The following is a 13,774-nucleotide window of genomic DNA, read 5'->3' as shown; positions in this document are numbered from 1 at the left end:
AAGCTTGGTTGGTTGCAAAAGGCTATTCCTAGGTGCCGGGAATTGATTTTGGTGATATTTTTTCTCCTGTTGCCAAGGTAACTTCTATTAGATTACTTTTATCTGTTGTTTTTGCTTTAGATTTTGAGGTAGAACAGATGGATGTGAAGACAACATTTCTTCATGGGGATCTGGAAGAGGAAATTTACATGAAGTAACCTGAACGCTTTGCGGTGAAGGGTAAGAAAGAACTGGTATGCAAGTTAAAGAATTCTTTGTATGGGTTAAAAAAGTCACCAAGGATGTGGTATCAGAAATTTGATACAATTATATGGGGACTTGGCTTCACCAGAAGCAAAGCAGATCACTGTGTGTATTTTAAATTAATTGGTGACCGTGTTATTTATTTGGTCTTGTATGTGGATGATATGTTGCTAGTTGGAAATGACAAAGAAATTATCCAGGATTTGAAGACCCAATTGTCCTCTAAATTCGACATGAAAGATATTGGTGCTGCAAACTATATTTTGGGCATGGAAATTAAAAGAGATCGGGCAAAGAGGAAGCTCTGGTTAAACCAGAGGAAGTATGTCGAGACAATATTGCAGAGATTTAATATGCAGGATATCAAACCGGTGAAGTTTCCTATTCCTGTAGGTGTAAAGTTATCTGTTGAATAGTTTCCAAAGACATAAGAAGAGGAAGAGGACATGTCCCGTGTTCCATATGCAAGTGCAGTCGGTAGCCTGATGTATGCAATCGTCTGTACTAGACTCGAAATTGCATATGCAGTGGGAGTATTGAGCAGTTTTATGTCAAAACGAGGAAAGGAGCATTGGATAGTAGTAAAGCGGGTTTTCAAGTATTTATGTGTTACTAGTGATTATGGTTTGTGCTACCAAGGAAGACCAGGATTAGACAATGTGTTGGATATTCGTGGCTTTGTTGATGCAGAATGGGCTGGAGATCTGGATCAAAGAAGATCTACAAGTGGGTATGTGTTTAACCTATTTGGAGGTGCATTCAGTTGGATGCAATCTAATATTAGATTTGTACACCATAATACTGCATCAAGAACAACTGCACATATTCGAACTAAATGCTAAAACAAAAAATAGTTCATTCGAGCCCAGAGGCAGTTTGAGTAATGATTGGGGGTGATGTCAATGAGTATCTGCATTGATGCAATCTAATATATATATAACATGGGCTCGCTTTGTACTGGGAAAAGGCGAAAGGAACACAGAGAAATTGGGGGGTTTAGAACCATAGAAGGACGAGGGAAGATCAACAAAAATCTGGAGGAGGGGTGTTTTTCTTTGGGATCACAGATTGACAGTATTGCAACCAGCCTTCACTTGTCACAGTCCTTAGACCTGCTCAGTACATTTCACAGGGTATTGGGCATTCATATGACAGTGTTTTTTTTTAAGTAGACGGAGATTCATTGCATTGATCTGGTCATTATCGACTTTTTCGGCAGTAGTGATTCTTATTTGTCATGTTTTGGGTATTTTGTGATATATATTTAGTGGCAACATATATTTTGATATATATTTTCAGTATTTGAATATTTTTGTTATAATTGTTACATAAGTCTCATGATTAATTCATAATTATATATTGTATATATATATTATATACAATATGTACATTAATTTTTAATTCTTGGTATTTATAAATTTAAAAACAAAACAATATATATCTATATATATATATATATATATATATATATATATATATATATATATATATATATATATATATATATATATATATATATTGAACAAACTCTTAAATGGACCTTGTAAATTTGTAAAGTCATGTTAATACGTTGACTTAATTTCTTGAATTTACAGGGTTAGATTAGAGTTAAAAATTAGTTAATGGGTTTTGTTTGTAAGATAGATAATTGTTTATTTATCTTTACGAATTCTTTTAGTATTGTCTTGCATTAAGTTGAGTAGATTATTCTTTCTAATTATGTAAAATGTATAATGAACTCATCATATAGTTGATCTTAGGTATGTGAATAAGCTCATCTTGGTAGTTTTCTACCAAGAATACTTTATTTACACTTGGACTAAAGGCATTTGTAGATCTTCAAATTACGTTGGGATTTGCGAGTGAACCTTCATCCGAAAATCAAACACAATTCTTCCCCTTCCTATTTAAGCACTTTAGCTCTTGACTAAGGGAGAGGCTATCCTATTCTTAGTCAAGATAGTTTCCTTTTTATGTTATTTTGCATCATAAGACTAGTTGCATTTGATTATTTTATTCTTTAAGTCTCCTTACGAAGGAGCAAGCCTCACAGTGGCTAGTTTGAGTCCTGGTTTCAGTCAAATCATAAAGGATCATCTCATCTAAACGATATCATACAAATGACTCCTTTCTCCATTTAGTATGTTAATATTAAACAAATCAACTTATAAACAAATTGAAGATTGTTTGTGTGCATATTGTACATACTATTTTATGTAACTTAGGTTAAAATGACTTTCGGCTATTCTTAGAACACGAGTAACTAGAAACCCATTTGAACCTGTCAGGATTGCCATCACAAAGGGAAAGAGTTTTATCAAGACTCTGACCGGGCAATTTCTCACATGTTGAGCCAAGACATTTCCAGGCATCAACATTTTTGGATTTAGAAGGAGGGCCACAGATTTCTATCTGTGTGAAATTTTATCTATTTAATTATGGCTCATCCTTTGGGTCATGCATTTAGTACACCTGAACCTACTGCAGGATTTCTCAATAAACCTACCCTGTATTTAATCTGACCAACATATGACGATGAGAATGGTGTTATTGTTGTAGATGATGTTTCACAGTTTTTGGTCAACTACAATTTGTTTAATATCACTAGTGATAATGACATATGCGGGTTATTTTCTTTCACGTTTGAAGGTCAGATTAGAGGATGGCATACTACACTTCCAGAAAAATCTATTCATTCTTCGGAACACTTAGTTGAAATTTTCCTTTCAACACATCAATTTAATTATTATGACAAGTTATGTTTAGATATAGGAACTCTTACGATGCAAGGAAATGAATCGATTGATGAATTTTATAATAGATATAAATCTCTCTGTTTTAGATTCCTCCTCAAAGATCTTCCTTCTAAAGATGATTTATTGCAATGTTTTCAATTTCTTATTTCTTCCAGTAAATATAATAAAACTAAAACAGAAGTACACAACGCTCTTTATGTATTTATTAATCTTGTTGAACATTCAAATCAATCTTATATAGTTCGGTAGGAATTATTACACCTCAAGAACTGAATAATGAACATTGTAATAATCCTCCTTTGAAGGCAGACTCAATTTTAACAGAAGATCCATCTTCACTCCACACTTTTCATCACATCCATGATGAGGAAAATCATATGGATGTGCATAAAATGATATACTTTGGAGTTCATTATTTTTTGTACGCAAAATTTTTCACAAATCAGAGCACAAACCATAGTGATATTATAGATCTTTCTGACGAAAACCTGCCTTCAACATGTTCAATATTTTTTGAGGACCATATTTCTTGTGAGAATGACTCTTTACCCATCCTTGATAATTTTCAATCACCTTTCTTTCCTTTTGTTGATTCTTCTGACTCAAACCAATTACATCAATTTCAGGAAAGGGAGATCATATATGATACATATTTCGATGATGAGATTGTTGAAATACCTTCGTCACAAAGAGACCTTGATTTAAATCTGTCAATAGATTCATCTTCTATTGTTTCACATTTTCTTATAGATAAACACAATGTTTTATATTATGATGTACACGACTATCAAGTTTCTAATGATTTTCATATTAATTATCCTATGGAAGCTTGTCATGATAAAATCTCTTTTCCTTGTCTTCCTAGTGTTAGGTCTTCTAGTTCTCCTTCGAATTTCAATAACATTAGAATAGATAATCATGTATATACTACTGACATCTATCAAAAGGCTTCGACATCTAAAGGTATATCATCTCAACTAAGCCTGTCAGATTCTTCTCCTTGGAATGATCTTCAAGAGGTATTAAGTATTCACCCTTACTTTTATGATCCTTTTGAATTTTTCTTAGAGGAATTCTTTCAAGGGAAGACTATTATACATATAATGTTTTTTTATAACTTCTTAAGGTTAGATGTACATAGTTTTATTTCTTATAGTTTTGTTCTACTGCGTTTACTAATGCATGTCATATCTCTGATTGCAGGGACAAAATTGATGTGATGGCTACATTGGAAATATACATACACTTGATCGGTTTTACTCATGCAAATTTGTATATAATGTTTATAATAAGAATAAAATTAGTTTAGTTTTTTTAGATTGAGTTTTTTTTTTCAAAGCAGTTGTATTTTCTTATTAACCGATCATAATGGAAACGATTTCTTGCTTATGATGGTTATCAATACACACCTGTAAGCCTTTATCATTACTTGTTTATAAACTTGTAATCTTACGAGGAAACTCATCTTGATCAAATTCGTGAACATAATTGCCGTAGGGTTTTTCAATAAGAATCCAAATTAATCAATATCCCACAAGACAAAGATAATTTGATCATAAACACTATTTCACATCAACTTTATTATGTTAAAATATTATTTTATCTTGTCTTATGAGAATTCTAAATGCATTTGACTCATAACTTTGCCTTATCATTTTTGGTTGAGTTTTTACTCTTGTCACACATTTTGATTATTTTTGCTTCCTAGTTTGGTGTGGTTTGGTTTCATATCCTCATTTTACTCTAGGAGGAATATTTCTCTTTTGCCAAGGGATAAAGTCTAACATTTCAAGGAAAGAGATAACTTGAGTCTAACTCGATGAATCCGACCCATCCTACCACTTCAAATTGCACAAGTTAGGTCCATCTATTGGTGTCTTGGTTGCTTCAGTTATAATATGAGTGACATGTTGATCTTATATATCTCATTTATATTGATAGTTGAGAATCTTTAAAACTTGTAGATATGTTGAAGGTTGTAACTCATTTTTATCATATCAGTCTCATTAGGGGAATTTTGAGGTCTAAAATGGGCCTCCTAAGAAAAATGTACAACCAAAATAAAATTTATAAGAACCAATAAGATTCAAGATGATGATATCAACCATGGGGGATGATTCACCATTTTTGGAGTAAAAAAGTAAAAAGATTAAAAAATAATAAAACTACTTTTTTCAACCCGTATTTTCAACTTATTTCCCTAAGTATTTACTCAAATTTCAAGTGGGAGTACTAGTTGGATGCAAAACTTAATTCCTCATCTAAATAGTACCCATGTTGCATACTTTCGATAGACCTTGCTACACGAAAAATGAGAAACACAAGAAAAAAACGTGATTGCAATCGCGTTTTTCATGTATTTCTCATTTTTTGTGTAGCAAGATCCATCAAAAGTATGCAACATGGGTACTCCTTGGATGAGGAATCAAATTATACATCTAACTAGTGTTTCTGCTCAAAATTTGAGTAAACCCATAGGGAGATAAGTTGAAAATACGAGTTGAAAAAATATTTTTTATTTTATTTGTTCCCTCTAAAATCTGATGATGCAATCTAATCTTATTTTAATATTTCCACTATTATTTTATAATTTCCATAGGATGCCCATTTTAGACCTCAAAATTCCTCTAATAAAAAATTGATTCATTCATCAACAGTTAAAGGTTTCTTCAAGTTTCTTTATCAGTCTTTCTTTTTCCGGAATCGTTGTGTTAAAATATAGAAAGATAAATAAATAAGGCAAATCATAAGATGAAAAGAAAATTCAAAACCATGATATGTAGTGTTTTTCACATAACTTTTTGCATCACCCTGCTCTCTTCACTCAATTGCAAATTAATATACTAAAAATAAATTTCTAAATTAATAATCAGAAGGGTTGTAAAAGAGAGGTGTGGGAAGTGTATGTAAACCCGTCGGGACTATGGATGCTCGTTGACAGTGGGTAAATGCATGCATGATGCTAATGAAACTAGCTAGCAGCGAATCGATGCCAGGTTAAGGAAGTCAAATATGAACAAAACATGAATTTTATTTGTAGTAAATGTTGCTATGTAGTAAATTCTTAAGCCTTTTCTTCACATAACTTTGATTTTGTTTTATTTTGGATGAAGATAGATTGTAAATTATTTTGAAGATCTCTTTTCCTATCATTTAGTGATCATGATGTATTTTTGACACAAAATTTTTTAAGTTACAAGTTTCTCTTATTTACAAGCTAATCATTTTTCTTTTTCTTTTGATGCAAACGAAGATAACTGGTTCTGCCATTCTGTCGCCTATTGTCGTATATACAACAACCCCTATTTTGGCTTGGTGTTTTTACAATAAATGGGTACCCTTCTTCTTTTTTTATCAAATTGCTTCTCATTTTTCATTCTTTTGGTTTTCCATTTTATGGCCCTTTTCTCACATGACGATACTTGTGCCACTTCATGTTATTATTCCTCCCCTCAGAGCGACGCTTGCATCATTGATCTCATTCTGTCATATCTCCTCACATTTTTCATTTGGTTTGTTCATTGGCATCTCCTCCACATCACCTCTCTTTCCACATCGAACTTTGCTTGATTTGGAACATACCTAAATCAAAATAAAAGCAAGTCATATATAAATAATATGGTTGTTTAGAATTGAGTTGTTTTCATCATTTTGATAACATGATTGTATACTTTTGCACCTTCGTCCACTTACATTCCACGTGGTGTCATTTCAGAATGTCCATACTCTAAAAAACAAAATTTGCACATCCAATGTATAAAAATATTATAAATATTTCATGTACAAAAACTTATATCAATAAATGTTATATATATGTTAACATTGTAAAATTAATATGTTTTTATGTTTAGAGAGAAATGTTATTTATTTATTTTTTCGGAGCAATATCTTCACGCTAGTTCCCACCATTTCCCAGCTCAGAAGATGGGTGTTCTCAACACCCTTGCTACTCGTGCCCTAAGGATCTCTGATGAAAAGAGCTTTGAGAGGGAGAAATCCCATCTCCTCGATGTCTTTGTCAAAAATGGTTATAGTAGATTCTTGGGTCAGAAAGCTTTCCTCAAAGCTGCCAAGAATTCACTAACTAAAAGAGAACCGAAGGAGCGGATTCCAAGTGTCCATCTTCCGTATGTTTAGGGGATCATTGATAAGATTGCAAGGATTCTTAAAAAGCATAATGTCCTTGTGACCTTTAGGCCCCTTAACACCATTCGTAAGTCCCTCAGATTAGTGAAGGATCCTATCGACCCTAAGGATATGAAAGGGGTATATATTATCCCTTGTTCCTGTGGGACTCCCTATATTGGTGAGACTGGTCGCTCCATTAATCAAAAGATTAGTAAGCATGCAGCTGACCTTAAACACAAGAGAACCAAGTCTTCCGCTTTAGCTGAACATGCAGAAATAACCAAGCATCATGTGTGTATTGAGGAGGCTAGTGTGATTGCTAGAGTTTCCCAATTCCATCATCGGAAAGTTAGGGAAGCCCTTGAGATTGAAAAAAGGTCGAGCAATCTCAATAGAGAAGATGGCTGGAAGATTAGTAGTTGCTAGGTCCCAACACTCTCTTCCTAGTCATTTTCTTCCCTTCCTCCCCTCCCTCGTTTTTGGCTTGTTCGTGTCTTTTTTTTTTTCCTTTTCATATGTTAATTTTAACAATTAAGATAAACGATTAATTATACTATTTTCTTTGCAACACTTGACTTAGATTTTTGTTTATACTAACTATTATCTTAATAAATAAATAAATAAATAAATATATATATATATATATATATATATATGAATGATATATATTAAAATATATATATATCATAAAATAGTAAAGACCTTTAGGTAAATTCATATAAACAATTAAATTAGTTAAATACCTCTAGGTTAATATGACAATTAATTAAATATAAATATTTAAAATCTTATTTTTTCTAACACTTGACTTATTCTAATATTTATATTATATATTTTTATTAATTAGTTAATACTTTCTATGACTAACTATCTACTTAATAATCTTTTAGAATTAATTTATTATTTATATATATATTTAAAACCCCTAGGATAATTATTTATCTCTTTGACTTTTAGTTTAATAATAATATAACTAACTAGCTATGAAATTAACTTATTTTTATACCCTTGGTCGGTCTAACTTTCCCTTAGTCATATATAGCCGTTAGTCAATATAGTTGTTGCCTGGTCTAGGATTATAGCCGTTGGAGGTTCTGCTGGGACTATTTAACCTACAATGCTGGATCTGATTCTTCAACTTGTCCTGAAAATGAACCACACTGGTTGGTTCGAAACGCGTCGATAAATGAAATATCATGAGATTTACGCCGAAAAATCTCCCAGAAATCACATCACATCAAATATTTTCTTATGTTATATAACTACAAAATAGATTGTATATCTGATGTAAACATAATATAGTATAATTTAACATATATTAATATAATAATTCTATTAATAAACTAACGTGAATACTAGAAACGAAAATCGACATTTTTCACGCTATGTAAGAAATATAATAACGAAATATAATAGAGTTATTATATTATTATACGACAAAACAAATATTTTTTAAATGATTCCATGTCAATACAACCAACATCAGTGGGCTCAACGACCATTCCATTCGAGATACTCACATTTTCTGACTTCGAAATTAATTGGAGATCGTGGTCATACCTATATAAGATGAAGGTGCGATGTCAGTTTTCAACATATTTTCAATTGTTGATTCGCGAGTCAAACTGCACCATATTAACACACAACTTTTGTTTTCAATTGTTGATTCGCGAGTCAAACTGCACCATATTAACACACAACTTTTGATTTAGCGTTAGTAAAAACGATACGTTCACGAACACTTAGAACGTATCTTCGATTTACAAAAGTTGTGTCATTTTTAACAATCATACACCATGTTTTATGGTTCATATTGATACCATTTTACAAAATTGAAAAACTGAACCGATTCAAATGTATATGCTCGTTCAATCAGGTGTGAGGATAATCAATGTTTGAGGCCAACAAACAAGGAAACTCACCTTCGCTAACTGATTCCACCATGATTGAAGACGTGGAATGCAAGAGTTAAATGGAATCTAAAATGTTTTCTAATTCCATTCAAGAAACCAGTATAATCTTTTTAGTCGCAAGCTAGTGAAGGGTGCATTTTTCATTTGTTCTTTCTTTTCTTTTCTTTTTTCCAGAAGAAAAAGCAGTATGGTATTTTTATTATGTTCAAAAATAATCTGAATATACAGAAATATGGCGGGCTTTTTTCCCGAGTATGGCATCCTATTCTGAGAGTATTTCCATCTATTCATTTTTCATTGATACATATACAAAATATTTGGACTGCAATTCGTCATAGACAAATTAAAAGACTTTCAAAACTATGTAGATACCTGTAGATTTGAGATATTGTCCAGAAAAAAGGAGCTTGAAGCATACCAGAAAATTGTCGACCTTATATGTCGGGCATAGAGAAGGGCTGAATGACATATGTACAGGATTCCATAGAGATGCTCAGGTGCCACTTACTGAATGGAGATTGCATTCCTTTCTTTGAAAGTTCATCCGCTTTCTCATTATGATTACGCCTTATATGTGAGATAGGGTATATATCAGGCTTTCATAGAGATGCAATCCTGCCTAGCCATACTGTAAGGTTGTCATATATAATGTCATGTTTGCCTTGCACGTGTTCTATGATTAATTTGGAGTCGCCATATACATTGATAGGACCGATGTCCATGAAAGTACAAAAAAGGAGCAGTCCATGCAGGGCCATGGCCTCTGCTTTGTTATTAGTCCCATTGCCACCATTCCAAAACATGGAGTATTGGAGATCACTTGATATACCAATGTAAACACCACAAGCGCAAATGCCATCCTTTGCCGCACCGTCAAAGTGGGCCCTTGGGAAGGAAAGTTGCAGAGAGTCAGAGGCTGTCATCTGTTGATTTTTTTGTTGGGGAATGTTTTGAAGTATGTAGAAATAATAAGGAATAACCTTGTCCATAATACGCCCAAAACTCTCCTTGCAGTTTTGAAAGATTCTTTTGTTCCTCCACTTCCATATGTACCAGAATACAATTAATGGAATGGGTCGCCAGATAGTTTTTTGATAACCCCACCATTCAAATGCTTCTGTTATGGATGGGTGTGGAATAGCAGGAAAGCCAAAATAAGATGCCAATTGCATCCACAAGCCCTGAGATTGTGGGCAGTTAAACAAAATGTGCAGGTTGTCTTCTGTGTTGGCAAGGCAGATTATGTATATGGCTAGCCCCTGCCAGTTCCTTTTCTGTAAATTTGTCCATGTAAGATTTTTATTATGATATACTAGCCACGAAAACATAATGAGTTTTAGCGGGCAGCTTACCTTCCATAGAGAGTGTGGAAAGGTTTTGCAAGGGGCCTCTCTTCTTAATTCTATCAAGGAGTGATATATGTCTCTTACTGATACAATGGACCTGCCTTTCTTTACCTGCCATTCAATGCGATCTTTGTCCTCTATTTTATAAAATCCTGCAAATTTCATATGCCAAACAATTATATTCCATTGGGCAGCCATTTCTCCTTCTAGGCCCAATCCTTTGTTTGATTTCCATTGTGGTATGGCATCCTTCCATCCTTCTATAACCTGCCCCCAAAAGAAAATACCTTTTTGGTGGAGGAGCGAGAGAGGCTATGGAGAGATTGTTGGTTCCATTTCTACGCCCTTGATTGCATCAACACCTATGAGGATGTTGTTTCCAATTTGTAAATTCCATAAGGTTTCTGTAGAAGAAAGGAATAATTTTTTGTAAACTTCTCCAAATCGCCGATCCTTGAGAAGGCGATTTAAAACTATTCCTGTACCAATAGTAAATATCTTCACTTCCAAGGTATTTCATTTTAATAGTTTGACTCCATAAGCTATTCCCAAAAACCACTCGCCACAAATATTTGCATAGTAAAGCCATGCCAAAGAGACACAGATTCAAGATGGCCCAGCCCCCCTTTTTTTTTGGAAGGGAGATGTTTTCCAATTTAGTAAGATGATATTTTCTCTTATCCTTGCATCCTCCCCAGATAAAGGTTGCCATTAAACTGTTCAACTTTTTTGTTATAGCTAATGGGATGTAATACAAATGCGCCCAATATACACATATTTGAGCAAGAACCGACTGTGTTAATATCATTCTGCCAGCTAGTGATAAGCATTTAAATTCCCATCCCAATATTCTCTTATAAAATCTGTTTATGATCCATGACCAATCAGAAGTATTGTAACCCGTGGGTTTTAGATGATACCCTAAGTATTTTAACCCCTCTTTTAAGGAAACAGCCTGTATGTTAAATAGTCGAGAGATATATTCCATCTCTTCTGCATTAACCTTACCATATTGGAATGTGGATTTACCTTCGTTGACATATAAGCCTGTAGCCCTTTGAAATAAATTTATTATCTCATGCATTTTATGCCATGTATATCTACAAAGCATAGCGAACAGAAGAACGTCATCCACAAAGAGGTTGTGTGTTAGAAAGTTACCTCTGGAGATGGAAAGAGGGCCAATATTCCCCGCTGCAACCGCTTTTTTGATGTGAAGGCTAAGGGTATCCATGACCAAGATGAATAAAATTAGAGACAGCGAGCACCCCTAGAAGAGACCTCTTTCAACCTGGAAAAATGATGTGGGGTATCCATTAATGAGAATCGCGCAGTTGACTCCTTCTACACATGCCATGATCCATTTTGTGCACAGGTCATTTAGCCCGATCTTGATAAGTAGACATCTCAAGTAGCTCTAGTCTAGGCAATTGAAGGCTTTTTTAAGATCAATTTTAAGAATGGCAGCACCAACATTTTTTGTTTGCATTGAATGCAAAGCTTCTTGAGCTATGGCCATGGCTTCTAAAATGTTTCTGCCACTTAGAAACCCATGCTGTTCTTTAGTGATATGAAATGATAAATTGCCGCGGATTCTCTCTGCTATAATTTTAGAAATGATTTTATAGATGACATTGCATAAGGAAATCGGCCTGTAGTCAACAAAAGTAAAGGAGTCCTTTCTTTTCGGGATCAGAGCTATGTAGGTGGATGAAATATTTTGATGAATTCTCCCATGTAATCTGGTTTCTTCCACCATCCCCAAGATGTCTTTTTTCATTATATCGAAGAAGTGGATGAAAATGTCTACAGTCCAGCCATCTGGGCCGGGACATTTGTCCTTTTAAATGATTTCATTACAAAGAGTAATTCATCCTCCGATACAGCAGCAAATAGTCTTTCATTATCTTCATCATCGAACATATTTGGAAAAGGATCTATGCCCCATAAGATATCATTTATCTCCCTGTTAGTCTCACGTTTGTATGCTTTTTTAAAATGATTGACAGCCTCTTTGGAAATGTCTTCTTGGGAGTACAGATGTTTTCCATCTTCATTCTTGATTTGCCAAATATAATTTGAAGCTCGTCTTTTGTTGGCAAAACGATGAAAGAACTTGGTGTTTTTATCACCCTCCTTCAGCCAAGTGGCTCGACTTTTGAGCCGCCAAGAGATTTCTTCAATCTTTAATATATTTTGTTTCCTTTTTCCAAGTTCCCAAATTCGTGCCCGAGTGCTCCATGGAATGGAATGGGAAGTCACACCATCGGCTATTTCAATTAGTTCTTTTTCAATCTTCTTCAGTTCTAAACAATTTGACTGTTTTTTCTGAATTTGCCATTCTTTCACTTTGGATTTAAGATTGCTCATTTTTCCAATCAGGTTTTCCGATGGAGAGGCTTCTATTGTATAACTATTAGCCATCCAAAACTCGCAGACCATGATGTTAAATGCTTCCTCTTCTAGCCAATACCTGTTGAATTTGAATGGATAACTTTTCCGCGATTTTGGATTCATCCATTTTAAAGTAATCAGTCAATGGTCCGATATAAAAACAGGGAGAGTGTGAGAGCTCACGAAACCATGTTTCTCTAGTAGTTTTTCGTGCATGATGTATCTGTCCAGTCTTTTTGCAATATAGGCTTCCCCTAAATGACCATTGTCCCAAGTGGGGGACAAATATTTCCAGCAGATGTCTACATAGTTGTATTGCAGCATTGCTTCTCTAATTTTCTCTCCAATAGGGTCAGCTTTTTTCCCCTTCCCCCAAACTTCATCTGGTCCCAATGTACAATTTAGATCTCCCGCGATGAGAAGCGATCCATTCTCCAAGATACCAGAGGCAATGAAATAGTTCCAAAAGGAGGCTTTGTCCTTGTAGGGCGCATAGACATTCAATATATGAAACCTGTCAACACATCCTCTATATTTAACAGTGATTAAGATTCCCCCAAGGCATCTGAAAGTTTTAGCAGAGATCCACCTCGGATCCCAAAGCACTGCTAGTCCTCCAGAGAGTCGCAATGACTCCGTTGCCGCTATATACCATGATGGGAACATTCTTCTGAAAAATGAGATAGTGTCCTGACTGTTATGCATTGTTTCTTGTATTAAAATCAACCTGTATGAAGATGAGAAAAATAATTTTTTTAGAGCAATATATTTGGGGTTTTCTCCTAAACCCCTTATGTTGATAGATAGCATATTCATCATTTGATAATGTTCTTGGGAAATTCTGCTCTAAGAGACCCGGATTCAGAGATATGAGAAATGGGAATATCAATAAGAGAGGAATCTTGAAAGTTCAGGTTCTGAGTTCCTTTGCGGCCCCTAAAATGTCTACTGCCCCTATTGTTTTTTCGGCGAACAAGATATTTTTGGCAGAATT

At 34.2% G+C, this 13,774-nt stretch overlaps 1 pseudogene; it reads right to left on the bottom strand.

Annotated features, from left to right (window-relative positions):
- LOC149218150 (kinesin-like protein KIN-14R pseudogene) overlaps window positions 1-10,584 on the bottom strand; it is a 33,118-nt pseudogene extending 22,534 nt beyond the window's left edge.
- Between the last annotated feature and the right edge of the window lie 3,190 nt (window positions 10,585-13,774).

Source organism: Pinus tabuliformis, chromosome Q (assembly GCF_031772625.1).
Source record: "Pinus tabuliformis cultivar Carrire ecotype Pingquan chromosome Q, CPIR1, whole genome shotgun sequence".
In the NCBI taxonomy this organism is placed as follows: Eukaryota; Viridiplantae; Streptophyta; class Pinopsida; order Pinales; family Pinaceae; genus Pinus; species Pinus tabuliformis.
The sequence above is the reverse complement of the archived record's forward strand: the minus strand, read 5'-3'. Positions and strand labels throughout refer to the sequence as shown.